The sequence below is a fragment of the Gorilla gorilla genome, chromosome 6, assembly GCF_029281585.2.
Source record: "Gorilla gorilla gorilla isolate KB3781 chromosome 6, NHGRI_mGorGor1-v2.1_pri, whole genome shotgun sequence".
NCBI classification, from domain to species: domain Eukaryota; kingdom Metazoa; phylum Chordata; class Mammalia; order Primates; family Hominidae; genus Gorilla; species Gorilla gorilla.
In genome coordinates this window covers 59,855,307-59,873,450 of record NC_073230.2, presented here as the reverse complement: position 1 = coordinate 59,873,450, position 18,144 = coordinate 59,855,307, and the positions used below count along the sequence as shown (strand labels likewise).

Below are 18,144 nucleotides of genomic sequence, written 5' to 3'. Positions count from 1 at the left end.
CCTATCCCTTGTCTTGAAGTCTACATTGCCTTATGGAACACAGCTGTTCCTGTTTTCTTAAGATCGGTTTTTGTAGAAGATATCTCTTTTCATCCTTTTCAGTTTAACCCATTTGTATCTTTATATTTAGAAAGTGACTCTTGTAGATGGAATAAATATAATTCAATCCTGATTGTTTTAGCCAGTTGGATGATCTGTAATTTAATTTGAGTGGTTAGAAAATTCTAACAATATTTAACGTATCCATCAATATGACTGAGTTTAAAATTTATCATCGTGTTACTTATTCCTTATTTTATCTTTACCTATCTCCCTTTAAACTGACGTACTAAAATGATTCAACTTTACCTCATCTTTGTCTTGTGAAACTTGTGCCTTGTTCTGTCATTTGTGTGTGTGTATGTGTGTGTGTGTTTGTGTGTGTGAGAAAGAGAGAGAGAGAAAGAGAGGGAGAGAGAAAGAGACTGCTCTAGGATTCTCGTCTGTCTTTAATGTATCGTAATCAAAGATCAAATAATATTATACCACCTCAGAATAGTGTGAGAGCCACCACAGTGTACTTTCACCTCCCTCCCTTTATCCCTTGGACTACTGGTATCACATAAGAATGTCTATACACGTTGGGAATAGACCCCCAAATCTGGCCATAAACTGGACCCAAAACTGGCCGTCAACAAAATCTGTGCAGCACTGTGACATGTTTGTGATGGCCATGATGCCCACGCTGGGTTTATCAGAACGAGGGCAAGGAACACCTGGCCCACCCAGGGTGCAAAACCGCTTAAAGGCATTCTTAAACCACAAACAACAGCATGAGCAATCTGTGACTTAAGGGCTTGCTCCTGCTGCAGATAACTGGCCAGAGCCCATCCCTTTATTCAGCCCAACCCTTTGTTTCCCATAAGGAATACTTTTAGTTAATCTATAATCTATAGAAACAATGCTTATCACTGGCTTGCTGTCAATAAATACGTGGGTAAATCTCTGTTCGAGGCTCTCAGTTCTGAAGGGTGTGAGACCCCTGATTTCCCACTTCACACCTCTATATTTCTGTGTGTCTGTCTTTAATTCCTCCAGTGCAGCTGGGTTAGGGTCTCCCCGACCGAGCTGGTCTCGACAATACATCTCTACATGTATTTCTTATGTATGTACGTGAAATAAACAAGTCAAAAGATTGTGGTAATTTTTGCTTCAAATAGTCAGTTATCTTTAAAAGAGTTTTAAACGTGAAAATATTTTATATTTATCAATACATTCACCATTTCAAGTACTCTTCATTTATTTTTGTAGATTGAAGTTCCCATCCAGTGCCATTCTTTTTCTTCCTGAAAGGGTTGATATGATATTGTGTATAGTGCTTAGTGCTAGTTTCCTGACAATTAGTTTTCTTTAATTTCATTCATCAGAAGTCTTTATTTTGCCTTTGCTTTTATAGACTTTTTTCTGGGTATATAATTCTAGGGCTTTTCTTCAGAACTTTAAAGATATTTCTCTATTATCTTATTATTTTATAGTTTTTGATGAGAAATCTATTGCCATTCCTAGTTTTGCTTATGTGTATGTGATAGGACTTTTTTCTCTTTGGATGTTGTTATGATTTTCCTCTTTATCTCTGATTTTCAGTGATGTGATTATTAACATGCCTTCATGTGGTCCTCTTTATGTTTATTCTGTTTGGGGTTTATTGAAATTTTGGGGATCTTTGAGTTCATCATCTGTATTAGTTTGGAAAATTGTACCTATTATTTTATCAAATATTTGTTATATATTCCTTTTGTTTTCTTCTTGGACTTCGATTTCACATGTTTTAGAGCTTGATATTTTCCACAGGCAATTCACACTCTGCTCATTTTTCTTAATCTAATTACTCCCTATGCTTCATTTTATTATAGTTTCTTTTGTGATGTCTGTTATTTTCCGAACCTTCTCTGGCAATCTCTACTAGATTAGCGTTAATCTTATCCAGTATATATTTTTCAGATTATTTTCTCTAGAGGTTATATATGATTTTTCTTTTCTTGAGACAAGGTCTCTCTCTCTGTCACCTAGGCTGGAGTGCAGTGGTGCAATCACAGCTCCCTGCAGCCTCAACCTCCTGGGATCAAGTGATCCTCTTACCTCTAATAATTTCTAGTACCTATGTATTATCATAATTTTTCATAAATTAGTATTAAGCGCTTCACAAATAATGCAAGACCCTTACAGCAGTACCTGCTCATTTACCACCACTAGGTCTTTGTGCTCTGGGATCAGACATATTACTTCTACATATGTTATAAACTCCATAGTGTGTGGTTCTTAAATTGTCTTTTAAGTGGTTAGTTTTCTTGTAGTGTATTTAAGAAATATGAAAATAAGACTGGTCTCATGTTTACAATATTCACTTTGTCTCATGTTTGTAATATTCACTGCTCTCCCTTCACTTATGTACATCCAAATTTTCCTCTGTTATTTTTATTCGATCTGAAGAAACTTTAAAAATTTTCTATAATAAAAATCCACTGGTTAAACGCATAAATTGTCGTGTATCTAAAACTTCTCTATTTTTATTTTTGAAGGAGATATTCTCTGTATATGCAGAAATTCTGCTTGTATAGAGTTTCGTTTTCTTACTTCATTTTAAAGATGTTCCTCTACTGTTTTCTCTCTTGCATTGTTTTCAATGTGAAATTAGTGAACTTTTTTTTTAATTGTTGCTCCTCTGTGTGTAATTGTTTTGTGTTTCACTGTAGTAAAGTCCAAGCATGGCTTTGGTTGCCTTTATTCCGACTGGTAACTATTCAGCCTTTTAGTCCTGTGCAATATTTTTCTCCAGTGAGGAAAAAAAATTCAACTTTTTTATTTTAATATTTTTCCCTCTAGTCTTTTTTTTCCTCTCTCCTCTCCTTCTGGCTCTCAAATTGTACATATCTTTGGCACTAATATTGCCCTAAGATCACCACTAGCTTGTTCATTGTTTCACCGGTTTTTCCTCATGGTCATGTTTACTAATCTTCTTAGCTATAGTTTCCAATATGTTGTTAATCCCACTGGATGAATTTTTCACATATTCTATTTTTTAGTTCTGCAGTTTCAATGTTGTTTTTTGTAGTTTTACTTTCTCTATTGACAGCCTACTCTTTTTACTCATTATGTCCAAATAATGCTTTATTTCCCTAGGTACAAATGTAGTATATACTTAAAAATAATTCTATACTAATTTCAATAGCTCTGTCATTTCTCAGTCTCTTTCTATTGCTGTTTTCCTGGCTATATAATGTATTGGCTTCATATTTTTGGTACAATGTTTTAAAGAATTGAGTTTTTTTGTTATGTACCTTTAAAAGCTATTGGTTGTTTTGTTTTTCTTTTTTTCCTTAGACGGTAGTTAAATTCTGCTAGCCTCTTTGAGACTGTTTTTAGGCTTTGGCAGCAGAGGTTTAAAGAGGGAATTACTCAGTTTAATACCCAGATGCCTTCCCTGTGTCCAGTGTCTGCTCTGGGTATTTGAAGCTTCTCTCTTGCTCCGCACTTTCCTGTCTTCAATATTTTCATCCATCTTACGGATCCCCAGTGGCTGTACTCTTCCAAATTAAAACACATTCTTTTTCCTGTGCAACCAAATACACAGCCAGAAACTTTAGGGTGACGGAAAGCCTGGAACTCTCTTGCTGGGTAGCTCTTTCTTCATGGCTCATCCGCACAAATACCAGCTGCCTCAGCCTCGCAGGCCTCTCAGCTCCACCTCCTCATCCCCATGGGATTGTTTCACTCTGCTTAGCACTGACTCTCTTCCTGCAGTCCACCTGCAGGCAAAAGCCACCTAGATATCTTGCTTGTTTCCCATTTGTCAGGGATCACGCTACTCAATATCTGAAAAGAATTGCAGTGTATAATCTTCCCAGGTGCATATGTGTTGAAGACAAATGGATGGTTAGTCTGGTGACAGATACTCCATTATGGCCAGAATCAGATATATTACTCATTAGTTTTTAATAGCAATCTTACTTACGTTGGGCTCTAAAAACAAAATATGAAGGGATGATCCCTTTTCTTCTATTCTGTGGAAGAACTAAGGTAATTACTATTATTTCATGGAAAGATTTAATAGGATTCATTGTTGAAACAAGTTTGAAATTTTCTCTTAGGTATTTTCATAATACAAAATTCAATATATTTAATAGTTGAAAGACTTGTTAAGCCTTTTTTTAGTAAAAAAATTATGGGAGCTCTAAAAAATGGTTTTCTATGAAAGAAAAAATGTTTAACTTCAAACTTCCACAAATCCTAATAGCCACTGCTTCAAAGTATATTATATTGTAAGGTAAATATTCTGCTTTCAGATAAGTTATCATTTGTCTGTGGAAACAAGGAGACCCAGACAAACAAGGACTAAATAAGTATAATACCCACGTATTCTTTCTAAAAAAGTACTTGAAATATTTCAGCAGCTTGAGAGATGGATGAACCTTCCAAGTGAGTGTTTTTATAAAAAGGAGATAAAGAACGAATACAGGCAAAACTTTAACAAAATTGTACATTAAGAAGCAAGCTACACGCAAGGTTAAAAAAAGAATTATAAAATGACATGATAGACAGGAGCATATTTATCCTCATGTATTATTTTATAATTATTGCATATAGATCAAAGATTTAATCTTACATTAAATATAAATGTTGATGGGGCATATTTAAAACAATGTGGTATTAAACCACAGACATAGGCAACAACTCTTCCAGTTGCAAATGACATAAAGTCAACTCAGACCAACTGAAGTAAAAAGGCACTGCATGTTAAACACAGTTGATGGGAGGCTGTTGGCTTGGACCAGCCACCAGCATTAGGCCCCAGCAGACCAGACCAAACCAGAATGGAGGGACTTGTGCTATGCACGATGTAATCAAACTAAACTGTGAAATAGGCCAGTTTTCTCAAAAACAAAATTCCAGTCAACCTGAGCCAGCACAATAAGGAAGTCCCTTCCATTTAACCCTGTGAGAAAATAATTTTGAAACGACCAGTCCGCCTCTTGTTCTCTGTGTCTGCTTTCCTTAGCCGTTTTCTGTCCATAAAGCCAGACTTCCCTGGCTCAGCTCATTGGAACACTCATGCCATTTAATAGAATATATACAATTTACAAAGCTAATTGCCTAATGATAGACATTGGATATTTCTGTTTGTGTGGGTGTGGATGGATGGTGGGGGGGGTGTGTAGGTGTCAGGGAGCATAAGAAGGATGAAAAGAGAGATCCTCATGCATTTAAATTTAGGTCTAAAACAATGTCAAAAGCAGAATATATCAAAGCACATCCTAAAGCTTCTGAAATGTTTAACCCTTTGGCCTTTTTGTTAAGCCCAAATATCTTCTGTAACAACAAAAAAGTTGAAAAATCTGGACCATTTGACTTCAGAAAGAAAATGTGAGGCTTTGTAAATATTGTCATTTTGAAAATATGAGACTTTTTTTCTCCCTCATGTTGGATGTCATAGTTTTTAGGAGTTTTACCCAACTGGCATGAACCTAAACCGGGAAGGAGACACAGGATGTTAAGCAGTAAGGTTGGGTTATGCTAAAGAGTGGGTTATGAAGGTAAATAGCAAAAAAAGCCTGAAATGATGGGTTGTCAGCCTAGGTTAGGAGTACTTCATGATAGACTTGGAATGCTTGATTAAAGAAATTAAACTTCTATTTTAGTTAGTGAAGAACAAAGAGGACAATAGCATTTCCAAATCTCTTCTTTAGGCAGTGAATGGTTGAAATAAGTCAAGTCTGCTTTAAAGTATTACATGTAGACATAAGGGTAGAAGCTTTTATTATTTAGGTTTAAGGTACACTGCTCTCCAGTTTTTCTTTGCAGGGAAATATTTCAATGTCTTGTTTCCCTCAGTTCTGTACAATCAATTCTGGAATATTCAGCCAAATTCTAAAAGTAAAAATGTCTGTAAATGTAGCCTATATTCTAAATCTCAACTTCAGGTAGAAGATAGCTTTCTTTTACAACTTTCAAGACGTGTATCTCATAGTGCTATATATCCTCTTGATCCTGCAGATACAGAGGACATTTTATATTTCTTGCAAGTAAATTATAAATACATAGTACAGACTAACAGTATACCTTGAAGCTGTGACTCTTGGTTAAATGACCCTGTATAACAACATTAACTTAAATGTCTTATAAATTAAAACCGTTTCTTTTTTGTTGGCTTTATAGCAGGGTTACTAAAAACAATTTCTATACAGACCTTGAGCTTTGTGGCTGATTTATACTTATTGTGCTTTATGCACTGTGACTCCTCTATATGTTACATTCTCACTTCTTAGGAAACTCACTTTACTGCAAGACTTCTGTTTGCTATTGCACATATGTACTATAAAATAGGAAAAAGCTCTTTTAGATGTTGGCCAGTAATTTTTTTTACTTGACTTCTAAGACATAAAATCACCTTATGATTGAGATGGTGCTGTAGTTTACATGTTTGGCTTAAAACTGTAAGAACTTGAGAAAAGCTGCAGGCACTAATTATGCCTAGTACAATCATTCCTCCTCCTTTTTGTCTATTTGTAAAATCTATTACAAAAATCACCTTTTCCTATTTATATGTTAAAATTATCTTAATTATATCTTAGTATGAACATCTTGTATCAAATAAGAATATTCTATCCATTAAACAAATTGAACAAGATGAGAAACTGAATAATAAACATGTTTGGATACTTAGGGCAATAAACTCTGAGTTTAGATACTTTTCAGAAGAGAAAGAGCCACTGCACAGACAAAATATATTTGTTCCTCCAAGGACAAAGCATATATCTGAACTTTAGCTGGCTCTACCCGCCCCACGGAGGTGATGAGACAGGTTCATGAGTCAACAGGATCTGTTTATTGAAAAAGGCTGATAGAAAAATCTTCAGTGACAAAGTTCAAGGGAACAGATTCAGAAGAAACAGACAGAAATAACAAAACAAGTATTTTGCCTCAATATATGGATTTTTAAAATAAGAACTACTTAACCATTTTTTTACATATTGAAGTAAATTTTCTGTCATTTTTTAGTCTTCAAGACAATTTGTCAAATATTGTAGAATGAATTTCTGATACAGAAGAAAAGCAAAGCCTGTCTTTTGTATGAAAAGTATAGAATCAAATCAACCTGAAAGATATGGTTTGCATCACTATATGCTCTTAATTGAATGTTAATTGAATGTTGAATATGTTCTTAATTGAATGTTGTGACCTCATTGTTATGCTGCAGTTCATTTACCCATTCCTGCTAGAATTTATTTTGGTTTTTACAGCCATTTCAAAACTTCATTACTCTCCTTGTACCCAACACTTGGCTTTCATTCATCAGCAGATGACCTTGTCTACTAATTCATTAAGAATACTGAAATTGATAAGTGGGAACCACATAAATTTATCTCTTATGCAATGTGATGATGACTCAATCTTTATCATTAGCATTATTTATTGTAAGAGGCACCTTCTGCTGGCGTTATTAATTATATTATTATTTCCAAATTGTCTCTGTTTCTGTAGAAAGCCAGGAGTGAATAACTCTGCCCTGGGAACAAGAAACTATTTCCCTGCAGACTAAAGCGCTCCCTAGACTTTAACTTGCCCATTCCCCTTTCAACATATTATGACTATGAGGCAGAGATGTTATATTAATATACCAGAATTCTCTTTTTGGCTAGCTTGTTTTTAAAAAATTGTGAGTCTTCTTTAGGAAATTGCTGGAAAGTATAGAGAATGAGGTACTGAACAAAGAATTTACCAGGATGGCTCAAAATCCCATCGCACTAACCTGTTGGTTGTCTGAAAAGCAGACTAGAAGCCAGGCATGCCTCAGACTACCAACAAATAATCTGCCTTGAACAAACTCTAGCTAGGATCGTCAGAGACTGCTCCCCAAGTAGGCCTTGACCTTGGCTTAAAAAGACTTGAACTAGGGCCAGGTGCAGTGGCTCGCGCCTGTAATCCCAACACTTTGGGAGGCCGAAGCGGGCTAATCAACTGAGGTCAGGAGTTGGAGACTAGCCTGGCCAACATGGCAAACCCTGTCTCTGCTAAAAATAGAAAAAATTAGCTGGGCGTGGTAGCGGGTGCCTGTAATCCCAGCTACTTGAGAACTGATACAGGAGAATCGCTTGAACCCAGGAGGCGGAGGTTGCAGTGAGCCGAGATCGTGCCACTGTACGCCAGCCTGGGACTCAGATCGAGACTCTGCCACAGAAAAAAAAAAAAAAAAAAAAAGACTTGAAATAACATTGATATAGTTTCTGTGAGCTCAAGGTTGCATCCCTAGAATGACCCCGGTCCCCCTATGGTGCCTGCCTGAGAAAACTCGAGGCTGCCCAAAGAAAGCAGTTACTGTTTGCTTCAGCCAACAGCTATAAGATGGGGCCCTTGTTCACTAGTGTGTATGGAAGGGCAGGAGTCTAACTTTGACAAGGACTATTTAGCAAGCCCAGATGGCTTTTATGTGGACAATCTACCCTTCCTGCTTTTTGTAATTTTCATTTTGCTGGCTCTACTGGCTCCCCTTGCCTCCCTCCCCATTCCCTCATTGTCTCTTTAAGCATTCAATCACCTCGGAACAAATTAAAGTTGAGTTCAGTTCATGCTGGGCTTTTTCCTACTGTAATAGTTATTACAGATTAAAATATGTCCTTCCCACTTTAAGTTGTGTTAGTCTTCGTTTATCTTTGATGCCAATCCAACAAATTCTTGCTCTGAGGAAGAATGTGGCACAACAGAAATATAACAATAAGGAAGAATTGTCCAGGGTTTTCCTCTCAGACAGGTTGGTATTCACATTTATCAGAAGTCCACATCGAACTTGCATCACTTGGATTTGCTGAAAAACATAAAGTAAAGAGTTAAAATTAAAACAAGCATAAAGTGTTTCTGATACATTGAAGATAATCATAAATACAGCAGAAAAACTGAAAATAGATATTGGAACATACATTACAATGCAAATTGGCAAAGATAAAATTAACACTTGAATCTTTATTATCAAAATTAATAGTTTACATTTCTCTATGAAAAGATAGAGGATGATTCAGGGAATGAAAAAGTAATAGAAGGTGAATAAAAAATATACAATTGAATGATAAAGAGCCTTAGATTCACCTGTAATAACATATGGCAAAACAAATTTTAGATGGATTATACAGTTAAATGTTTACAAGATAATTAGGAAGCTATCATATTTTATCAACTCTAATATCTGTGTATTTTAACTTTTTTTTTTTTTGATACAGAGTCTCACTCTGTCGCCCAGGTTAGAGTGCTGTGCCATGATCTCAGCTCACTGCAGCTTCCGCCTCCTGGGTTCAAGTGATTCTCCTGACTCAGCCTCCCAAGTAACTAGGATTATAGGTGCACGCCACCATGCCTGGCTAATTTTTGTATTTTTAGTAGAGACGGGGTTTCACCATGTTGGCCAGGCTGCTCTCGAATTCCTGGCCTCAAGTGATCCATCCGCCTTGACCTCCCAAAGTGCTGGGATTACAGGCATGAGCCACTGTGCCTCTATTTCAACATTTTAATACCATTGAAATAGTGATTCATCTTTCAGTGAATGGCATGTAATAGTATTATTATTTTTTAGGAGTGCATAAAATAATTGTGTATTTTATAGTCAAAATACTTTAATTTTGATGAAGTATGATATATATAAAAGAAGGTAATTACTTATCTGATTTTGGGTGAGAGGAGGGTTTCTGAGTAATGTGGAAATTACTCTAAAATCATAATAGCTAAGCCAGACTCCACAAGAAAGATTGCACTGGATAAAAATGCAAACTGTAGTATTAAAAGTCAAACAACAAAGTGAGAAAAACTTTGCAATGTAAGTGACATATACTAAGTCACTACATTTTTTTTCATTTTCCATAATTTCATACTTCGAGAAAAGTTGGAAGGCTAATGTAAAAAATTCCAGTATACCCTTCACACAGATTCTTGAAATGTTTACATTTTCCTGTATTTGCTTTAGTCTTATCTCTTTCTATAGAAAACTAGATATATAGACAGATAGATGATGATAGAGGACAGATAGATATACAGCATATGTATTATATATATATAACCTTTAAAAATAAATTACTGAGATGGTATCTATTAATCAACAAATGATTCAGTACCTATTTTCTAAAAACAAGGACATTCTCTTACATAATCACAGTACAATAATAAAAATTAGAAAATTAACATTGATACAAAACGATTAAATTATTATTAAAATTTCAATGATTATTCAAATAATTTTCTTTTATAGGACAAAAAGCCAAGAGTATGAGTTGCATTCACTTATTGTGCTTCTTTCCTTTCCTTTAATCTGGAATATTTCTTTAATTTTACTTTATTTTTAATAACCTTGACTTTTTAATGACAGAGGGAAGTTATTTTTTCAAATGTTATTAAATTTGAATTTGTCTAGTGTTTCTTCAGTATTAAATAAACATCATTTATTCTTGTCAGAAATACCCTAGAATTGGTGCTATGTTTCTTTCATTACCTCATTTCAAAAGGCACAGAATATCAATTTATCCCAATACTGGTGATGTCAACTACTCGAATAAATTTGTGCTTGCCATATTTCTACACTGTAAAATTACTATATTTTATTTTGTAATATAAAAGTATCTTTTGTGTAGATATTTTGAGGATATGTAAACATACATCCTGTTAATCATCAAACCTTCTCCCACTAGTTTTAGCAATCATTGCCATTCCTTGCCTGAAACAACTACTACTACGTTACCATTTGTAATTTCCTAATTCTATCAATCTTCCTGTGAATATTAGTTAGGATGCCAATGTAAGAAAACGCCCCCATCGTTTGTTTATTTTTCTACTTACTTTCTTTTTCTTTTTTCTTCTTCTTTTTTTTTTTTTTTTTTTTGAGTCTCACTCTGTTGCCAGGCTGGAGTGCAATGGCATCATCTCAGCTCACTGCAACCTCCGACTACTGGGTTCAAGCAATTCTCTGGCCTCAGCCTCCTGAGTAGCTGGGATTACAGGCACCCGCCACCACGCCTGGCTAATTTTCGTATTTTTGTAGAGACAGGGTTTCACCATGTTGGCCAGGGTGGCCTCGATCTCTTGACCTTGTGGATCTGCCCACTTTGGCTTCCCAAAGTGCTGGGATTACGGGTGTGAGCCACTGCACTTGGCCTTATTTTTCTACTTACCTTTTTATTTTCTGATAGAAGTGTGGACTCATGGATTCTTATTTATTTAACAGGTAATACTCAATTAAAATTATTTTATTTTGATATGCAAATTGCCCCAACATTGTCCAGTGGGAGCCCCTTAAATCCCTTTATGGGGTGGGGTATGTGTGTATTGTCATGTTCTTTTATTCACTAAACATCTCCCTTACTTTCTGGCACAAAGAGATGTTGCACACTCATCCTCTACTTCATTACCCTAGTGCTGGCACCAGCCATCTTTCTAAAGAATCCTGATTTCTTTGGGTGAAGATGGGCATTTAGTTTGCTAATTGTTACTAGGATGTCATTCTCCCAGCCTTTCTTAGAGGACAGAGCTAAATATATATATATATATATATATATATACATATTCACTTAGAGAGATGGAGATAGATAGTTTAGATAGATATAGATAGTTACAGCCATATATATTCACAAGTAGACAGATATATTGTTAAAACTAGATGTCATTATATATATGCATAACCATTGATCTATATAAATATATCTGTACTTATATATGAAAATATATATCTGCCTATATATATTTAACTATACATAAATCTATATCCATATCTACTTGTCTATTTATATGAAACTGTGAGTTCTTGGTGCCTTTGACTTTATCACAACATTACAGGATTCATTTTAGCCTTTCCTTATTTATAACTTTCACCTTTGATAGTGAGAAACCTGATTCCCATTATCCACAATACATTTACTTCTTATTTGTTCAGTATTAGAACACACAAATAGTAATTTTAGATTTGCCATTTTTCTCTTTGTTTTAGGCTGAGAACATGGAGTCCCAATACTGTGTACAAATGTTACTTGGATTAGTTGTTGCTTCTCCCCCAGTGTGGTTAATGTTGTCCATTTAAAGTAAAGTAAGTACATTTGTTTCTGTTTTAAGTTGGCATTTTTCCCCATCTCTGTTGATTGTGTGTGTGTGTGTGTGTGTGTGTGTGTGTAATATGAAACATTAATACGTCTCCAAATGTCAACTATTCAAGAAAGACTACTCAGAGAAGTGACTCTCCCTCCATCCTACTTACACTCTTTCTAGTCCACCATTTTTCTTCCCATCCCAACCATTCATTGTGGACATTTCCAATTATTAAAAAATGAGACAGAAATTATATTCTATGTATAAAATTGTATCCTATTTATCATTGTAAATAACGTCTTAGTTCAGGTTCTCCAGAAGTATGGCTTGAGTTAAGGGCGTTGTCCACACTAGTTATTCAGGATGTGTTCCAGGAGGCCTAGAGGGAGCAGGGCAGAAACCAGGACAAAGTCAAGTAGATGTGGATTTCGGAGGAAGTGATATTCTGAGTGTCTTTGGCTGAATCACTGCAGTTGCCCAAGGGTGGTTCTCTGAAGGTTTCAGGTTCAATTGGTTAGGAGTTAAGAAACCAGAAGGAGAAGCCCTGGTACCCTGACCAGGGAAGAGGAACTAGATAAAGCAAGAAATCCTCTGCTCCAACATGGTTAACAAAATGCAGTCACTGAGCTTAACTGAAGGGTTAGCCAAACGAAAATAGGAAGACAAGGATGAGGATATTGACAGGGACATGAATTAGACTAACATGCCTGCAATCTCTACTCACACATTTGTGACATCAGAGCCTCAAGGTCATCCCTAACCTTTCTGGCAACAGATAAAGAAATAAATTTAGTATATCAATTAAGGATGACCATAAGTTAAAATATAGGCAAATATTGAAGAACTAAGAGTCCTCTTAGTAGTAAGATTGAACAGGAATTTCATCAGACTGACTTCATGAGTATTACTCTGTGAAATACTCTGAGCAATTTCATTCACAACATACACTCTCTAAAAGCAGCTGCTTTGACTGTGACCTTCAGTTCGGGTGTGTTTTTATACTAAAGCAGAACTCAGTAAAAGTTGTAAAACACATACATTTCTTAAGGCCCTTTTTTTCTTATTGTCCTTATAATTGCTAAGTTGTTTTCCTAATTATTGAACTACGATTCCTTCTTTGATACCAGAAATGGAGTTTCTCTTTCTTGGAAAGGTCTCCTATCAGGGATGTGGGACTAAAGGCAGAACCAAAATGACAAATTGGTGTGAAATACTGTCCCAGATGGCTCAAGGGCCTCTCTCTGTCTCTATCTCTCTTTATCTTTTTCTTTCTCTCATCTCTATCTCACTATTTCTATACCTATTTATGCATAACTATATCTCTATTTATCTATCCATTTATATTAACCTATGAGTCGATACTGGTATCTTTGTCTTCCACACAACACAGGATTGCAAAGACCTACCAGGTGCTGGGGAGTCTCCAGTTCCAACATGTTTCAAAATTACAGAAAATGAGGGTTCACATAGGAGATTTTCTCCTGACCTCTCAGGACATATCAGGGAGGCTGCATGAAGGTGTGTGTGCCACATGGCAGGAGGCACTTTGACACACTGGACTAGATTAGCAGGACAGCGTCCCAATAGGAAATAGTTCTGAAACCGAGTCATATATGGCAGTTGAAGAAATATAAAATAATTACATGTACTGGTATTTACAATCTCTGTAGGGGAATCTACAGCGTAAAAGTTTAAGCAATTTATGGGAGTTAAAGAGACACTTAAATTGTGAGGACAAACTTTAAACAAATAAAGTGACTCCAAAAAGAATAGAAACATCATGGGGAAAATTTACATCCAATGCGTGTTTCAACTAGATGCTGATTATAGTCCATATTTTCATCAACCAGGCTTTCAAGTCCTTTCAAACTGCCCGATATTATGGTTTTAGAAAACTACCTTTAATAGAGTTTGTCTTTGGGAACAAAAGGAAGTAACTTTACAATCTGTGAGAGTCTGAAAAAGTTACTGAACTTCTCTAACCCCAGTAAGGTTATCTATAAAATTTGAATAGGACTTTCATCTTGATTTCCAGTTGGTGATATTGAAGTAAGATGCTCTGCACAGTTTACAAAAAATGGGCATGACGCATGGTAGGTAAGCAATAAATGGGAATCTTTTTCCTCTCAGCCAAAGTTGCAGAATTTGTGCCAAGATCCATTTGGATAATAAATTCAAAGTATGTAGTAAGAAATATGGTAATACCATGAAAATTATACTTTCCTACATAAGACTTCATGATTTCTTAAAAAGCCACCAAACAAAAGTCAAAATTTTGCCTTCGGTTCCCATCCTCGCCCATTGCATATGTGGCACAATTATCGTCTCTGTAACTCCATTATTCCCTCATTTCACAACACTGAAAACATCCTCATTTACCTTTTATGGTTATTGTGAAAAATCAAATGATAAAAATGTATACTATCAGCTGTAAAATAATATAAAAACAGTAGGTGATGGTAATATCAATGTCATGTGATTATAGTCGTAAAAGTGTAAGTGTGGTACAAAGCTGAAATGCTAGACCCAGGGCAGAATAGTGTATTTCTTTTCTTGAGTAGATTCCTTATTTCAATTAGTGGAAAAAAATTCTGTGGATAAGAGTATGACACAGGAACAATTTTCAGATTTGAATGTTTTTGGTAATTATCACCTATAGAGTCACCTCCATGGCCCTTACACTCCACACCTGGGTCACAGATGGCAAAGCCTCTTGGCATTGACAGTGTTCTTGAGTGAGGATGGAGAACAGCCGCTTTCACAGGGCGTGGAAACAAGCCTCTAACCACACACAATTCTTACCCAACATTTCCTACTCTCCTTGAAAGCATTCATTTTTTAAAAAAAACTCCCAACGCTGCATCCATTAGGTAGAATAGGATAATTCAAGGGGCTCCCAAGACTTCACAGGACGAACTCACGTAAAGCTTCAATAACAATAAGGGATATAGCATGGTTAGAGGAAAATCCTCAGGAAAGCATTGTGTATCTAAAAGCACTACAAGCACCCCCGAACCCCAGGGTCCTTTCTCAGTGCCACAGAATGCACCTCAGGGTGACCATCTCCTCTGCCTCCTGGGGGTTCCCTGTCTTAGCACTTGAAGTTCTGTGTTCTAGGAACCTCTGGAGTCCGGTAACCCAGGATGGTTAGTCACTCCAGATGAGCTTCGTCTTCAGCTTAGGAACCATCTATATGTGATGAACTGTGGTTTCAGGGAATTCCAGGCAAAAGGTCCCATAAGATCTGCATTCCACTGGTTTTGCAGCAGGGTCAGTCTGGGTAACCTGGTGCGTCCAGGAGTAAACCACCCATGAATGGAAGTATTTGTAAAAAAAAAACTTATAGACATGTAAGCTTGGGTGTCTCCAGGGAACTTTCAAATTTTAAACAGCATATTATAGTTCACTAGTGAGCCCACCTCATTTCTGTTTTGGACAAGGGTCAAGATCAGATGTCCAGGCAACCCAGAAGAAAGCATAGAGCTATCCTGTCCAGCTGTAAGACTACCTTATCTTTTGCACTATTAAATTATTCTCGGTATCCAAGGAATTTAGAGTTGTAGAGAGACCAGCACAATCAGCCAGTGGTGGGCAAGACTCTAACTTGGAATCCCCGAGATGCCGCCCCCTGGTGTTCATCAGCATAATTGCCTCCCCTTGAATGTGGGCAGAGCAAGTGAACATGATGCAATTTCATTCCCGTGGTTGGGATACTAACTTTGAATTCAGCAAAAGGAGATTCTTCTGGTTGGGCCTGACTTTGTTAGGGAGCCATTTCAAAACCTGTGAAAGGACAGAAAGCTGCTGTCCTATTGGCTTTAGAAGAAAGCTAGCCGCCAGGCTGTGAGAGCAGGAGGCCACACACAGAGACCTTCCGGCAGCCTCTAAAAGTGAAAGCAGTCCCTGGAAGCTGAAAGTCCAGCATTTGGCCTTTACACTCTGAAATCTCAAAGACGCCATCAACTTTCAGAGATAAATCTCGTTACTCTTTAAACCCCAGATACTCAGTCTTGGTGCTCAAAAGTCAGTTTTTTAATGAATAAGAAGTAGCCAAACTGCTGGAAATGAATTTCAATAGATCACTCAGTGGACTATAGAAAAGATTGAGGGTGATGCAACACTCTGAAAAGGTCATGATCTTTAAGCCTTATCTAAAGACATCACAGGCACATGAAGAGGATTAAAATCACATTGAAAGCATTGTTTACCCATAGCTAATGACCAAATGGAATTTCATTTCTTTTGTTATTACAGCTATTTTCTAAGCGAATGGACATGTACTTTGGTAAATGGGTTTAACCTTTCACAGACAGAAAAAATAAGAGGATTTTCATTTAATCTCTCTTCTACAAAGCTAATGCTGAAATGAAACTCCTCCAGCCATTGTATTTTTGTACAATGCATTATATGACTTTACAATACTTAAAATTTTAGTCATATGTACACAAAGGAGATCATTAGCATACCAAATATCCCTAAAATGATACAGGTCAAAGTTACTATTGTGTACATGGCAATGACATATATTTCTCTGATAAAAAGTCATTATTTCTTAGCCTATTAAAGTTGGAATTGTCAAATATTTAATTTTCCATGCTAAATTTAATTTTATCAAGAACATGATTATTGTAGGCATACATATTTAACATCACTATCTAAAATGGCATATAATCAAACTCCAGTCTTGTTAAAATTTCACAAAAATAGAACTACCTAATACTACTTGAGGTCTTAGTTCAAAGAATCAGAGAATAGAAGGAAGGTAAGAAGGTAAAAAAATATATATTCTCCTCCCTTCTGTTTTTAGTGGAACAATCCCTATGCTACCTTTTTCATTCCATTATTGTAAGAATTCTCCTGAAATTTTCTTCCTTCTTTTCCACTCTCCTCATCCATCTCTTCCTCTTTCTAAGCCACCTCGATTACTGATTCCTCCCTTCATACATCATCTCCCCTTTCTTTGACTCTAATTCATGTCCTTCTTTTAAAATAAAATAAAGTTAACCATCACCTTATTTTGATTTATGTACAAGTCTCTCTTACGTAGTCTGTGAGGAAAATAACAATAAAAAGAACTTCCCCTAACAAAGCTATTCCATGTAGCCTTTCATCGCATCTGCCTCTTTCACCTGAAAGAAAGGCTGGTGCTTCATGTCTAACTAGGCAACAGTACCATCCTATCTGAATGAAATCAGATTTCCAGCAATAACAATGAAAACAACGTGACTGGGCCTATTACAGTTTGATGCTTTGCAGTATCGTCAATCAATTTGTCAGCATCAGTAAGACCGCCTAGCCTTAGCTGGCTCTATTTTTCCATCCCAGGCATGCACTGCTGCCCGTCCTTATATAGAAGGCTATCATCGCAGAAGTAATGACTACCAAGGTAATTGGACCTGTCACACCTGGCAGCCTGGTTTCCAGCTTGTGGGAGAAAGGTTTGCATCCCAGAGCTGAAGAAATGGGTTCGCGTTCAATGAGATGAAGCCATTTTGAAAAGGTTGTCCACGTAATATATCTCTTATAATAAACCCAACTTCTGTCTTTTCCACTGGGCTCGTGTTTGTATGATTTTTTTTAATACTGCCTATTTTGCTTTTGGTTGAAGGATTGGAATCTGTTTAATTTTTTATTAAGTGTAAGGAAGTAGAAGGTAAAACAGTTGTTTAATGTGTATCATTATAAACTTTTAACAAGTTTGCAAAATATTATCTTTGTTCATAATTATTTCAACATAGGATCTTTTATCTTCTGTTTCAAAACACAAGGAATCTATAGTTTTCACTTCTTCTGCCTACTTTTGTCTTTTGTCCACTTTTTCAATTGTGTTTAGTTGACATTATGACACTGAGCATTCTCATCTCACTTCCTTATCATTTTCTGTTGCTCTTCCAAGACATCGTGTAGTCGGGCTCATTGGTTCCACAGTACAGGACTTTCAGCCAGACTCCTTCTTCCACAATTTGATGGGTGGAACTTTCTGTTCTCTGCATTACCTTCGATTTTGATTTTATTTTCTGATGTAATTTTGCTTGGGGCACAATCTCTGTTTTC

At 36.2% G+C, this 18,144-nt stretch overlaps 1 long non-coding RNA gene across 1 annotated transcript in view; it reads left to right on the top strand.

Moving 5' to 3' along the window:
• LOC129534681 (uncharacterized) overlaps positions 1–17,457 on the top strand; it is a 28,810-nt gene extending 11,353 nt beyond the window's left edge. Inside the window, exon 3 of the long non-coding RNA XR_008681356.1 lies at positions 17,416–17,457. This is a non-coding gene — a long non-coding RNA (uncharacterized lncRNA). The remainder of the gene's footprint in view (positions 1–17,415) is intronic.
• The last annotated feature ends 687 nt before the right edge of the window (positions 17,458–18,144 follow it).